Raw genomic sequence first — 16002 nt, 5'->3', positions numbered from 1 at the left:
ATGTGGAAAATGTCAAGGGGTCTGAATACTTTCTGAAGAGCAGCTGTTGCTTTGTGAGGTATGTGTACCTGAAAATACATTATCTTAGTGATTGATAGATGGTATTCAGTAGTCATAAAAGTATGCCTTATTTACTTTGAAGAACTACAAAATAGTGAATTTGTCAGACAGCATGGGCAGCAGCTCTATAGAGATGAGTTGATGACTTGGGAATGACATTTTAAAAAGTCATCAAATAATAACCACATCTGGTCCATGACCCCCCAAAACTAGGGCCGGCCCTACCCATTTGTCCCGACATCACGCTCTCAGAGTCCTGCCTGATGCACGTAGCCGGTGGGAGGAACTTCAGTGCACATGAACCCACTACTCCGTCCGCCTTGGTATTGCTAACCAATGGACCTACCGGTAGTTTCAGCCCAGATTTGATCGGCAGGAAAACGACTGGTGAGTAGACTACTAATCATAAACCCACAGCAGTACGCTAATAACTTGTTTAGACACTACTGTGAATAAAGAGTCTAATGCAGGTCAAACTGGTGCATTTAGCTCGAAATATAACGGTATGATGACAATTTCCACCAGCCATGCACTAAAGACATCGCCATGCACAGGGTGTGTCTTCCTGCTGCTTGGCCAAGCAGGGTAGCCTGGCAACAGCTGTAGCCCAGTAAGTTATTGTTGGCAAGCAAGTCTGAAATGATACAGAGTAATTAGATGGCTACTTAATTTGAGATTGTATAGCCTACTCGCACGAGCTCCAAATCACGACTTTTCGAATGCGGCTGATGCCGGACAACACCGGCATTCTAGTTCTGTCATCCAGTTTGTCGAAGTAACTATAGCAGTAGTGCGATAATGTGACATTGGAAGGGTAGTGGAATGAATGTCGAGCTACTTTGTAACCATGTATAGTGTGTAAGTATTTGATTAGGCTATATATGACATTGTTACAATCATTGTCAGTCAAGGCAAAAGCAGGGCAGTTCTTGCAGGTTATTCAGCAACAAGACTAGTAGATTCTACCCAGTGGTGGCCCGCCCATTAAGGCGGGGGGGGGGGGGGAGCGAGGTGTGATTGTTTTTTACCCAACACTTATGATTGCTAAAATATATATATATATATAATATAGTTTAAAAAATGTATATGTACAGTGGGGGAAAAAGGATTTAGTCAGCCACCAATTGTGCAAGTTCTCCCACTTAAAAAGATGAGAGGCCTGTAATTTTCATCATAGGTACACTTCAACTATGACAGACAAAATGAGAAAAAAAATCCAGAAAATCACATTGTAGGATTTTTAATAAATTAATTTGCAAATTATGGTGGAAAATGAGTATTTGGTCAATAACAAAAGTTTATCTCAATACTTTGTTATATACCCTTTGTTGGCAATGACAGAGGTCAAACGTTTTCTGTAAGTCTTCACAAGGTTTTCACACACTGTTGCTGGTATTTTGGCCCATTCCTCCATGCAGATCTCCTCTAGAGCAGTGATGTTTTGGGGCTGTTGCTGGGCAACACGGACTTTCAACTCCCTCCAAAGATTTTCTATGGGGTTGAAATCTGGAGACTGGCTAGGCCACTCCAGGACCTTGAACTGCTTCTTACGAAGCCACTCCTTCGTTTCCCGGGCTGTGTGTTTGGGATCATTGTCATGCTGAATGACCCAGCCACGTTTCATCTTCAATGCCCTTGCTGATGGAAGGAGGTTTTCACTCAAAATCTCACGATACATGGCCCCATTCAGTCTTTCCTTTACATGGCTCAGTCGTCCTGGTCCCTTTGCAGAAAAACAGTCCCAAAGCATGATGTTTCCACCCCCATGCTTCACAGTAGGTATGGTCTTCTTTGGATGCAACTCAGCATTCTTTGTCCTCCAAACACGACGAGTTGAGTTTTTACCAACATTTCTATTTTGGTTTCATCTGACCATATGACATTCTCCCAATCTTCTTCTGGATCATCCAAATGCTCTCTAGCAAACTTCAGACAGGCCTGGACATATACTGGCTTAAGCAGGGGGACACGTCTGGCACTGCAGGATTTGAGTCCCTGGCGGCGTAGTGTGTTACTGATGGTAGGTTTTGTTACTTTGGTCCCAGCTCTCTGCAGGTCATTCACTAGGTCCCCCCGTGTGGTTCTGGGATTTTTGCTCACCATTCTTGTGATCATTTTGACCCCACGGGGTGAGATCTTGCGTGGAGCCCCAGATCGAGGGAGATTATCAGTGGTCTTGTATGTCTTCCATTTCCTAATAATTGCTCCCACAGTTGATTTCTTCAAACCAAGCTGCTTACCTATTGCAGATTCAGTCTTCCCAGTCTGGTGCAGGTCTACAATTTTGTTTCTGGTGTCCTTTGACAGCTCTTTGGTCTTGGCCATAGTGGAGTTTGGAGTGTGACTGTTTGAGGTTGTGGACAGGTGTCTTTTATACTGATAACAAGTTCAAATAGGTGCCATTAATACAGGTAACGAGTGGAGGACAGAGGAGCCTCTTAAAGAAGAAGTTACAGGTCTGTGAGAGCCAGAAATCTTGCTTGTTTGTAGGTGACCAAATACTTATTTTCCACCATAATTTGCAAATAAATTCATTAAAAATCCTACAATGTGATTTTCTGGATTTTCTTTTTCTCATTTTGTCTGTCATAGTTGAAGTGTACCTATGATGAAAATTACCGGCCTCTCTCATCTTTTTAAGTGGGAGAACTTGCACAATTGGTGGCTGACTAAATACTTTTTTGCCCCACTGTATGTGAGCCTTCCTGGGTAAGTCTTTATGAGCTTTACACACCTGGATTGTACAATATTTGCACATTACTCTTTTAAAATTCTTAGAGCTCTGTCAAGTTGGTTGTTGAATGATGCTAGACAGCCATTTAAGTCTTGCCATAGATTTTCAAGCCAGTTTAAGTCAAAACAGTAACTAGGCCACTCAGGAACATTCAATGTTGTCTTGGTAAACAACTCCAGTGTATATTTGGCCTTGTGTTTTAGGTTATTGTCCTGCTGAAAGGTGAATTTGTCTCCCAGTGTCTGTTGGAAATCAGACTGAACCAGATTTTGCTCTAGGATTTTGACTGTGCTTAGCTCCATTCCGTTTATTTTTATCCTTGCGGATGACACGCATTCCCATAACATGATGCAGCCACCACCATGCACTCAGTGATGTGTTGTTTTGGATTTGCCCCAAATATAACACTTTGTGTTCAGGACATAACATTAATTTCTTTGGCACATTATTTGCAGTTTTACTTTAGTGCCTTATTGCAAACAGGATGCATGTTTTGGAATATTTACTAGTCTGTACAGGCTTCCTTCTTTTCACTCTGTCATTTAGGTCAGTATTGTGGAGTAACTACAATGTTGTTGATCCTTCCTCAGTTTTCTCCTGTCACAGCCATTAAACTCTGTAACTGTTTTAAAGTCTCCATTGGCCTCGAAGTGAAATTCCTGAGCGGTTTCCTTCCTCTCCGTCAATTGAGTTAGGAAGGACGCCTGTATCTTAGTAGTGACTTGGTGTATTGATACACCATCCAAAGTGTAATTAATAACTTCACCATGCTCAAAGGGATATTAAATGTCTGCTTTTTTTACCCATCTACCTATAGGTGCCTTTCTTTGTGAGGCATTAGGCATTAGAAAACCTTTGTGAGGCATTAGAAAACCTCCCTGGTCTTTGTGGTTGAATATGTGTTTTGAAACTCAATGCTTGACTGCGGGACCTACAGGTAATTGTATGTGTGGGGTGCAGAGATGGGGTAGTCGTTTTAAAATCATGTCAAACACTATTATTGCACACAAATGAATCCAACTTTATTTAGGCTTGCCATATCAAATGGTTTGAATACTTATTGACTCAAGACATTTCAGCTATTCATTTGTAACGAATTTGTAAAAAGTTCTAAAAACACAATTCCACTTTGACATTATGGGGAATTGTGTGTAGCCACTACCAATAAAATCTGAATTTAGTTAATACATTTTAAATTCAGGCTCTAACACTTTCAAAATATGGAAAAAGTCAAGGGGTGTGAATACTTTCTGAAAGCACTGTATATCTTCTCTAAGAAACTAACGTTAGTTCGATAACTTGGCCTCATATTTCTGTCTTACTGCTTTGTTGACAACTCCAACCACCTAGCGCCCCAGGTATTCAGCCAATCAGCAACCCAGATAGCAAAACATTTCCTCTCGCTTGCTATTTGCCACTTTCCCTATGCCCAAAGCTATAACTTTCTACCGCCAGCGGGCAAATGGAGTTGCGATACAAGACGTGATTTCGAACTACAAAAATCTCTGAAACTGGAAACACTTATCTCCCTCACTAGCTTTAAGCACCAACTGTCAGAGCAGCTCACAGATTACTGCACCTGTACATAGCCCATCTATAATTCAGCCCAAACAACTACCTCTTTCCCAACTGTATTTAATTAATTAATTAATTTTGCTCCTTTGCACCCCATTATTTTTATTTCGACTTTGCACATTTCCATTGCAAAACTACCATTCCAGTGTTTTACTTGCTATATTGTATTTACTTTGCCACCATGGCCTTTTTTGCCTTTACCTCCCTTCTCACCTCATTTGCTCACATTGTATATAGACTTGTTTATACTGTATTATTGACTGTATGTTTGTTTTACTCCATCTGTAACTGTGTCGTTGTATCTGTCGAACTGCTTTACTTTATCTTGGCCAGGTCACAATTGTAAATGAGAACTTGTTCTCAACTTGCCTACCTGGTTAAATAAAGGTAAAATAAAATAATAAAATAAATTTGCATATTTGGCGTTTAGCCTCCACTCAGAGAACAGCTATAAGCCCTAGGCAAGCCATCTAGCCATGAGTTTATTTTAAAGATAATAGCATGGAATTTCCCTAATCTCAAAAATGGCTAACCACAGCCAGCCAGAGGATGCAAGCTGTTTTTGTTGTTTCTATAAATACCTTACATTTGTTGTGATTTTAATATGATTTATTTGCCAGTCTAAAAACACAATCCAACCACATATAGACATTATGCATTTACAATCATTGAGGATGACACAAAAAAAAGTGATACCCCATTTTTTTTTACTGTTTAAGTAGAATAATGATGTGTTGATTATGCCCCAAAATAGCCTGCATTTTTGCCATTGGTATAATCAAATCAAACCTTATTTGTCACGTGTGCCGAATACAACAAGTGTAGACCTTACTGTGAAATACTTACTTACAAGCCCTGAACCGACAGTGCAGTTCAAGAAGGGTTAAGAAAATATTTACCAAATAAACTAAAGTAAAAAGTAACACAATAAAATAGAAATAACGAGGCTATGTTAACTCAGTACCGAGTCAATGTGTGGGGGTACAGGTTAGTCGAGGTAATTTGTACATGTAGGTAGGGGTGAAGTGACTATGCATAGATAATAAGAGTAGCAGCAGTGTACATGTAGGTAGGGGTGAAGTGACTATGCATAGATAATAAGAGTAGCAGCAGTGTATGAAACAAATGGAGGGGGGTCAATGTAAATAGTCCAGTGGCCATTTAATTAATTGTTCAGGACTCTTATGACTTGGGGGTAGAAGCTGTTAAGGAGCCTTTTGGACCTAGACTTGGCGTTCCTGTACCGCTTGCCGTGTGGTAGCAGAAAAACAGTCTATGGACTGGAGTCTCTGACAATATTTTGACCTTTCATCTGACGCAACCTATTTTATAGGTCCTGGATGGCAGAAAGCTGGGCCCGTAATGCGTACTGGGCCTGTCAGGATGCTCTTGATGGTGCAGCTGTAGAACTTTTTGAGGATCTGGGGACCCATGCCAAATCTTTTCAGCCTGGGGAAAAGGTGTTGTCGTGCCCTCTTCATGACTGTCTTGGTGTGTCGCCAGCAAACTTAATGATGGTATTGGAGTCGCGTTTGGCCATGCAGTCATGGGTGAACAGGGAGTACAGCAGGGGACTGAGCACGCACCCCTGAGGGTCCCCAGTGTTGAGGATCAGCGTGGCAGACGTGTTGTTGCCTACCCTTACCACCTGGGGCGGCCCATCAGGAAGTACAGGATCCAGTTGCAGAGGGAAGTGTTTAGTCCCAGGGTCCTTAGCTTAGTGATGAGCGTCGTGGGCACTATGGTGTTGAACGCTGGTCTGTAGTCAATGAACAGCTTTCTCACATAGGTGTTCCTTTTGTCCAGGTGGGAAAGGGCAGTGTGGAGTGTGATTTGAGATTGCATCATCTGTGGATCTGTTGGGGCGGTATGCAAATTGGAGTGGGTCTAGGGTTTCCGGGAGGATGTTGATATGAGCCTTGACCAGCCTTTCCAAACACTTCATGGCTACCGACGTGAGTGCTATGGGGCGGTAATTATTTAGGTAGGTTACCTTCGCTTTCTTGGGCACAGGGACTATGGTGGACTGCTTGCAACATGTAGATATCACAGACTCAGTCAGGGAGAGGTTGAAAATGTCAGTGAAGACACTTGCCAGTTGGTCCGCGCATAATATAGGCTACTGTAAGTATATTTGAAGCAATACTAAAGCTTCCTTTCTAAATGCCACTGAAACGGAGTTGTTTCCGTCCCTTCCTCACCCCAACCTGGGCTCGAACTATCGCTCCACAAAGCGGCGGCCCTTGCAGAGCAAGAGAAACAACTACTTCAAGGTATCAGAGCGAGTGACATCACCAAATGAATTGCTACTAGCACACACTACTAACTAGCTAGCCATTTTACACTGGTTGCACCAGTCCCCCAAGTGTTGAGCGCTACCTACAGTAGGTGGTGGCACTGGTTAAACACCACAGAAGAAGCATCAACAGGAAGTTATCATTGCTCCCATCCTCCATCGTGTTTTCAAACCTGTCTTTGATGCTTGACAGCTAATTTATTTGGCTACAGATGACCATTTTCATAGCAATGTCACTGGATGAAGATGCTCTTCTGAATTTAGTAGTGTGTGGCAGAGTTCCCCCCCCTTGGTGCACATTTTGGTTTTTGCCATAGCACTGCACAGGTGATTCAAATGACCAACTCGTTATTGACATATTAGTAATTTTAGCAGACTCATTTTCATACTTGTTTATATTGGTCCTCGGAGGGAATTGAACCCGCATTCTAAGTGTCATGCTCTACCAACTGAGCCACATGCTTTGAGTATTTGAATCAGCTGTGTAGTGCTAGGCCAAAAAACAAAATGTGCAGGGGGGTGCCCCAGAACTGAGTTTGTGAAACCCTTGTGTATGGAATGATTGTTAATTCTGTTACAGTCTTAGAGCAATAATGTGATATTAAATTGTGAGCAACATATAGCTGTACACGTCTCTGAGGTGACAACGCTTCTAAAGGTTTCTACTGTAATGATCCAAAACGCATCAGTGCATCAGCTTATGGAAAAGGAGCAGTGCGATTTCTCAATACACATTCTGACGAATCAAGAGCCTGGCTGAATGCATATTTTGACATTCCAGTGAGAATAACTTGACTACTATAACATATTCTACACTTCCACCACGAGAGGGACCTCATGAGTCTCACAAGGAACTATACCAAGTGCTTTGGTCCTATCTGTAGAGCCAATGAGAATTCAGCTGCTTCTCGCCTTCTGCACCGCCACCCTATCCACCCCGCAGCCCCACATCGCTCTCCTCTGAAAGGGTCCCTAAATAAATACTTCCACATGACCCCCTGTCCCAATGCCAGAGGAAGGAGCGATGGTTTTCGATGGTTTTCTCCACTTGATGTGTGGGTGATGTTGTCGGAGATTCCTCCAGCCGTCTGCTGGCGGTTGTGTTCGAGGTCTTGGCTTGACCAGGTGCCTACTGCTGCAGTTGTAGTTTAAGCCTAGGGTCATATTCAGTTGGCACAAAACAGTATAGAATAGTGAGACACAATATGGAATAGTGAGACACAGTATAGAATAGTTAGACACCTTTCCAAAACACTGGTGTTCATTTTCCCTTATGCTCTGATGAACACAGCCCTGTATTTTAGCCTGGTTGTGGAGTTGCTGCTCTACATTCAGCTCCTTGAGGAAATATAGGGACTCCCAGTCCACACAAAACCAGGAGGCCGTATATAGAAGCCAAAGATGAAGATAGGCTCTCCTTCTGAATATCAAACTGTCAAATGAATCCACTGTTATTACAGCAGTCCTGGGTTCAATGGATTTTGGATTTAAACATAAAACAGCCCTAGAGTGGTTTGTTAGTTTGTGTTTTTCTATAGGGAAGGGCATTCTATAGGGAAGGGCATTCTATAGGGAAGGGCATTCTATAGGGAAGGGCATTCTATAGGGAAGGGCATTCTATAGGGAAGGGCATTCTATAGGGAAGGGCATTCTATAGAGAAGGGCATTCTATAGGGAAGGGCATTCTATAGAGAAGGGCATTCTATAGGGAAGGGCATTCTATAGGGAAGGGCATTCTATAGGGAAGGGCATTCTATAGGGAAGGGCATTCTATCGTATAGGACAGAGCCTTCAATTTAAATAAAAGGCTTGTGTGTAGGACAGACCACATTGTTTTATGTGCCATGCAGTCGCTCACATACTTTTATGGTCACACAAGGTGCCACCTGTGGAAAATGAGAATCATAACAACTATTTACATGGCCCCAGTTGCGTTTGCATCCAAATCATTTTTCTGTGTCAATTCAACATGAATGGTTGCACACATATGGGATGATGTTTGACGTAAGCAGTGAGCAAAATTAACCACAACATTTCAAATAGACGGGAAGTGGGATTTCCAAGAGAAAGCGAAGACCCATGGGAACTTTGGGGCAGAGATTTTCATGCTCCAGAGTTTATAATATTATCAGCATCCCCAGACCAAGAGAATGGGGGGGTTGTTGAGTTGAAGATTGTGTGGTGGTTGCTTCACTGTTGGTCATCAAAGATGAAATTGTATCAAATCAAATTAATAATTTCCGATTTCCGATAATATCAGACTTTTTAAATTGAAATTATACAACAGCTCATACTTCTCTCTGGAAATGCTGCTTACATGATCTAGATATGAATATGAATCATTATATGAATCATTCAAGGGTGTTCATTTCAAGGAGGCAGGCTACTGAATTAAAACAAAGGCGTTATTCTTCTTTTCTGTGCAGCTGTTGTCTTTTATCTAAAAGTGAGCCTAGCTGCTGCTGTGGAGATCAAGGTGAAGTGATACAGGCAGGACTCCCTTTCACACCAGTACTTTTGTTGTCCTGCCTCTAATTCATTATTATTTTATCCAAGAATAACTAATGCTACTGTTATGAACCAGTTTGCCCTCACTGCTTTGCTTTCTGACCAGAGTCTTCCACGGTAGCCTGGGCCCATCATCTGCTTGTGCTGCCTTGCCAACTCCTCCTATAGTCATTGTCACGCCAAACATCTGGGACCAGCTTATGCCACAGTGGACCCTGAAGGGGAGTCCGTTGTGCCCCTCTGTGCCCACAATGTCAGAAGTGGTGCCAGTGGTGCTGGCATTGGGTCAATACCCTTCTCTTTAGGAAAGACGTGGCATAACAAAATCAGATGTTGAATCTGTTTAGAAAGTCCCCCCTCTTTCTTCCTTGTGGACTCGATCCCTATCGGCCTCCACAGAAAGAGAAGTAAGTAAACATTTTTCCTCCACTGGCTTTGAACCGTCGGCCAGATCTGATTAGCATCCGAAAGCACTTGACCCCGGGAACGTTTGAGGTCACGTGATACGGTGTTGATAAGAGGTGATTAGCCACACGCAGAGCTGAGTGGAGAAGGAAGCCATTGGACTGGAGGACTAGTGATGGGGGTGGAAAGTCCATACAGTTACAAATTGCAATATTATTTTGGACGTTATTATATTGATACTTTGACTCCAAGTATCGATCTGTAAATGTTTTATTGTTGGTTATTATATTTATTTATTTTGCTAGGTAGCGTTAGCTAGCGCTAGTCGGCTGTACCTGCGCCAAAACTCAGGTATTTTTCATCCTATAACATCTTTTTAAATAGTGAACTAAGCATGTTGTTTTAGCACTTGTACTTCTATGACTGATTCCCCCCCCCCCCCCCCCCCAAAAGAAATCTCATGTTCTCTCTGTAGCAGACATATAGCAATACGTTTGGAACATCAAATCTCAATAAAATCGCAGTATCTAATCGTAATACATATAGAATCGTGAGAATCACAATACATATCATTTTGGCACCTAAGTATCATGATAATATATTATCGTGAGGTCCCTGGCAATTCCCAGCCCTATGGAGGACTTGAGGCAAAACTTTGCACCTTTTTGTGTTGTTAACTCCCTAGGGCAGCAGGTAGTCTAGTGGTTAAGATCGTTGGTCCAGTAATCAAAGGGTTACTGTTCCAAATCTCAGAGCTGACTAGATGGAACATCTGTCAATGTGCCAATGAGCAAGGTACTTAACCCTAGTTGCTCTAGATAAGATCATCTGCTAAAATGTAAAACAATTTTGTATTGGAGGTGAGCCCTGGGGTAGTACAAAACATATGCGACCCTAGAGTCGATCTTCCAACCTGGTTTTAATGTAGCCTATGTTACTGTTAGCCCTACAGGGACTCTTGACCAGGTTGGACAACACTCTTATGTCCCATGATTTCTCTGAGTTTCATCATGAGGTCTCTCTCTATGGTTTCCCGGGAAATGTGTCCCTCGGGACTTGTTGCCGTCCAACCAAGAACGATTTCGGTCAGACCTCCGTTCCCTGAAACTGTAATTGACTTGCCCCTCCACCAAGCAGGAAAGAGTTGATGATAACAAATAAACAGGTTGAGAGATCAAATCCAAACATGACCTTTGACACTAAGTTTAAGTGTTAGGTGAATTTCAAAAAGGGGAGGGTACTCGAAGATTTTGGTTATCATAAAGGCAAAGCTTTCAAAAAGGTGAATTTTCAAATGTGTCAAAAGAAAACACATTAATTAGCCCAACTTCTTCAGATTTCATTCAGAGCATTGGTGTCCAAGTAATGTTTGTTGTCCCCAGCGTAGTTAATGGTACCCTCTGTGTTGTCCCCAGCGGAGTTAATGGTACCCTCTGTGTTGTCCCCAGCGGAGTTAATGGTACCCTCCGTGTTGTCCCCAGCGTAGTTAATGGTATCCTCTGTGCTGTCCCCAGCGTAGTTAATGGTACCCTCTGTGTTGTCCCCAGCGGAGTTAATGGTACCCTCTGTGTTGTCCCCAGCGGAGTTAATGGTACCCTCTGTGTTGTCCCCAGCGGAGTTAATGGTACCCTCCGTGTTGTCCCCAGCGTAGTTAATGGTATCCTCTGTGCTGTCCCCAGCGTAGTTAATGGTACCCTCTGTGTTGTCCCCAGCGGAGTTAATGGTACCCTCTGTGTTGTCCCCAGCGGAGTTAATGGTACCCTCCGTGTTGTCCCCAGCGTAGTTAATGGTATCCTCCGTGCTGTCCCCAGCGTAGTTAATGGTACCCTCCGTGCTGTCCCCAGCGTAGTTAATGGTACCCTCCGTGTTGTCCCCAGCGGAGTTAATGGTACCCTCCGTGTTGTCCCCAGCGTAGTTAATGGTACCCTCCGTGCTGTCCCCAGCGTAGTTAATGGTACCCTCCGTGTTGTCCCCAGCGTAGTTAATGGTACCCTCCGTGTTGTCCCCAGCGGAGTTAATGGTACCCTCCGTGTTGTCCCCAGCGGAGTTAATGGTACCCTCCGTGCTGTCCCCAGCGGAGTTAATGGTACCCTCCGTGCTGTCCCCAGCGGAGTTAATGGTACCCTCCGTGCTGTCCCCAGCGGAGTTAATGGTACCGTCCGTGTTGTCCCCAGCGGAGTTAATGGTACCGTCCGTGCTGTCCCCAGCGTAGTTAATGGTACCGTCCGTGCTGTCCCCAGCGGAGTTAATGGTACCCTCCGTGCTGTCCCCAGCGGAGTTAATGGTACCCTCCGTGTTGTCCCCAACGGAGTTAATGGTACCCTCAATGTTGTCCCCAGCGTAGTTAATGGTATCCTCCGTGCTGTCCCCAGCGGAGTTAATGGTACCCTCCGTGTTGTCCCCAGCGTAGTTAATGGTACCCTCCGTGCTGTCCCCAGCGGAGTTAATGGTACCCTCCGTGCTGTCCCCAGCGGAGTTAATGGTACCCTCCGTGCTGTCCCCAGCGGAGTTAATGGTACCGTCCGTGTTGTCCCCAGCGGAGTTAATGGTACCGTCCGTGCTGTCCCCAGCGTAGTTAATGGTACCGTCCGTGCTGTCCCCAGCGGAGTTAATGGTACCCTCCGTGCTGTCCCCAGCGGAGTTAATGGTACCCTCCGTGTTGTCCCCAGCGGAGTTAATGGTACCCTCAATGTTGTCCCCAGCGTAGTTAATGGTATCCTCCGTGCTGTCCCCAGCGGAGTTAATGGTACCCTCCGTGTTGTCCCCAGCGGAGTTAATGGTACCCTCCGTGCATAACAAGGCCTAACAGGACACTAGGGAGGACGTCCTCTGGGGCTGCTTGGTGCTGGTGTGTGTATACGGCAGGCTGTTAGGGTGGTGATGATGAAGCAATGTCTTAACTAGGCTCTTATTAAGTGGCCTGATTTATAAAACTACATTCTGCGTGTGATCATTTAGTAAAATATTAGTTTATGTAACGTCTACACCCATTCAAATAGTTGTATTGGTCACAAATAAACATGTTTAATTTATAAATTACATATTCAATGCTAAATCTATGTAAATAACATATTTTCATGTCATGTTCAAGATGTATTTCGTCGTACGAAAGTTTTCTAAACAAAGTCCCTGGTGCATCTTGCTCCTTACCATCAACGGCTGAGGATGAGTGGCTGGTATCACTATTGAACCACCGTTGGGTTGGCTGCATGTTTATTGGACTCAGCCTACAGTGACAAGAAAAAGTATGTGAACCCTTTGGAAATACCTGGATTTATACATTTTCATGTCTTTATTGAAAACACCATGTAAACATTCACAGTGCAGGGTGGGAAATGTATGTGGACCCTTGGATTTAATAACTGGTTGACCCTCCTTTGGCAGCAATAACCTCAACCAAACATTTCTGTCGTTTACGGATCAGATCTGCACAAGGGTCAGCGGGAATTTTGGACCATTCCTCTTTACAAAACTGTTTCAATTCAGAAATATTCTTGGGATGTCTGGTGTGAACTGCTCTCTTGAGGTCATGCCACAGCATCTCAATCAGGTTGAGGTCAGGACTCTGACTGGGCCACTCCAGAAGGCCTATTTTCTTCTGTTGAAGCCATTCTGTTGTTGATTTACTTCTGTGTTTTGAGTTGTTGTCCTGTTGCATCACCCAACTTCTGTTGGCCTTCCGTAGACTCGTCAACAGAGATGTTAGCATGTTCCAGAGATTTCTGTAAGTTTTTAGCTGACACTCTATGATTCTTCTTAACTGCGCCATCTTTGTAGGACGGAGACTCCTAGGGAGAGTAGACTGATGAACATCAAGGCTTTTAGAGATACTTGTGTAACCCTTTCCAGCTTTATGCAAGTCAACAATTCTTAATCTTAGGTCTTCTGAGATTTATTTTGTTCGAGGCAATGCTTCTTGTGAATAGCAACCTCAAATTTGGAGTGTTTTTTTATAGGGCAAGGCAGCTCTAACCAACATTTCCAATCTCGTCTCATTGATTGGACTCATTGATTGGTTAGCGGACTCCTGACTCCAATGAGCTTTTGGAGAACTCATTAGCCTAGGGGGGTTCACATACCTTTTCCATCTTACACTGTGAATGTTTAAATTATGTATTCAATATAGACAATAACATTTAAATTTGTGTGTTATTAGTTTAAGCACACTGTGTTTGTCTATTGTTGTGACTTAGATGATGATCAGCTCAAATTTGGTGGCCAATTTATGCATAAATCCAGGTAATTCCAAAGAGTTCACATACTTTTTATTTTTCAATTATCTCTCCTACCCCCCATTTCACTTCCATTCGCTTATTTGAAAAGAAAAGACTGGTAGAAACAATATGGTAGGAACTACCCCTAGACTATCCCGTGCCTCCACCAAGACAATGCTTTAGATTTGTGAAAATAAGTGAATAAGTCAGTGCAACACAGGCGGAAGAAGATATTATTGGGAGATAACTTAATGCTCGGAGGAAAGGATGTGGAAGTTGAAAAGTCTGGCTGTAGATTACAAGCAGTTACCATAGTGGAACGTTCCATGGTGAGCTCAGCCTTTCCTTCTGTCTTCTCTCCAGAATTCAGTCAGTTTGGCCAGATGGCTGTCATCCCTTGTATCTGATTCAGACCTGGGTTCAAAGTCTTAATTCTATGTGAAATCTTTTTAAATACTTGAAATACATTAAACCTCTGTCTAAAATCCTCCTTTGTACCAGAATTGTATCAAAATCCAAATGGGTTTTCTAGTATTGTACTAAGAGAGGCCCATCGTATGTTTAAGAATGGCTCTTTGCCTTTTTTGAAGATTAAAACCAGACATTTACGGTGGATTGACAATAGATCACTGTTTACAGTGTCCTCCGTTTTACAGAATTGGCTACAATTTAAATTTCATCTTCCAGAAAAGGCAGATCTAATATTACAGCAAATAATATGTACTGACAGAGAAAAAATACATATTGGAAAAAATACATATTGGAAAAAATACATATTGGAAAAAATACATATTGGAAAAAATACATATTGGAAAAATGTACAAGAATGGTAAAATATTTATGAAGGACATTTTAAACAAAGATGGTAAAATGATGTCACACAAGCAACTAACAACAGTGTATGGAGGTGTATGCTCAATACAAAATTGTAACGAACTCATCACGGCCCTGCCACAGAATTAAAGAAGACATTAAATAATTAGTCTGTCTGCCACCCATACAAAATCATAAAAGGCTTAAAATGATTAGTATAAATCAAAACATTTCTCAATTTCACTTAAAGTCAAAAGGTTTGTCAGCGATGCCATATATAATTTAAGTCCGTATGGAACAGGTCTTTAATGTCCCAATACTTTGGCATCAGGTCTATAAACTGACATATTAAACAACAATTGACACATCAATCCATTTGTTTCAATTTATGCTATTATATAAAATACTTGCAACAAAAAGAATGCTCTATATATGGGGCATTGAAAAGTCAGCCTTGTGCAGACTCTGCCACGAGGAAACAGAACTAATAAATCGTATTTTCTGGTACTGTCCATCGGTGTCTCGCTTTTAGAGTCTGGTCCAGGAATTGTTGTTATGCCAAACTATCAGGGTTCAGATGAACCTGCAAACTGTATTGTAAGGGGATATGAAAAACCAAACCAGTCAATGGGAAATATCATTGGATAAACTCTACTCTTGGATAAAGTATTTATTTTTAGGGCAATATCAGTTGAAATGTTACAAATAAGGAGGTTCAGGATCCCCGTAAGACATCATAGAAAAATGTATTGCAAAAGGAAATGGCAAAATGGCATTATACTAGGAAAGATGGGTTCATCTGTGTACATCAGACGGTTGGAGTTCAGATCAGAATGAATGGTGGATTGGCCACTGTGGGGGAAAATCCAGCACTTGCACAAAGAGGAAATATTTGTGTAATTATGTAACTACAGGTACCGTACATGTGAGCGAAAATAGCTGAAAGTAGCAGTAGAAGTATTGTTGTCTGTTAGTTCATTCCAATCAGAGGAGGGGTGGTAGGGTTTGAAACACACACTCTCTGGCTCGTGCCAGACAGCCCTATGTTTTAGCCCAGTGTTTTTAACCATCACCAAAGTTCTGTTACAGTTAGATGTCAGATTTTTGGGGTTAAAAGTTCTGTAGTGAAACGTGGGGGTTTGTGTGGCACAGAGGATGTGTTGCGCTAGAGTGAGATCTCAGACTGGAGATTTAAACAGCTCTGGTAGGATTCCCCGAGGAGTTGGCCTCTCCCCTTCTCCCTCGCCCTCCAAGCATTGTAGGTCACCAGTTCAACTCTCAGACTTTGGGGCACAATGAAGTAGACTGCACACACATGTATAGACACATACATACACTCAAGATCATTTCCAGGAAAGTGAATACAGTCCTAAACTCACTTTGAGGAATGAGACTTG

General features: G+C 42.7%; 1 protein-coding gene across 1 annotated transcript in view; it reads left to right on the top strand.

Moving 5' to 3' along the window:
* The first annotated feature begins 322 nt into the window (after positions 1–322).
* LOC109908440 (protein tyrosine phosphatase type IVA 3) overlaps positions 323–16002 on the top strand; it is a 56870-nt gene continuing 41190 nt past the window's right edge. The window contains exon 1 of the mRNA XM_020507076.2: positions 323–447. The gene's annotated coding sequence lies outside the window, so the exon portion shown is untranslated. The remainder of the gene's footprint in view (positions 448–16002) is intronic.

Source organism: Oncorhynchus kisutch, linkage group LG17 (genome assembly GCF_002021735.2).
Source record: "Oncorhynchus kisutch isolate 150728-3 linkage group LG17, Okis_V2, whole genome shotgun sequence".
NCBI lineage: Eukaryota > Metazoa > Chordata > Actinopteri > Salmoniformes > Salmonidae > Oncorhynchus > Oncorhynchus kisutch.
This window is presented reverse-complemented; position numbering and strand designations above follow the sequence as displayed.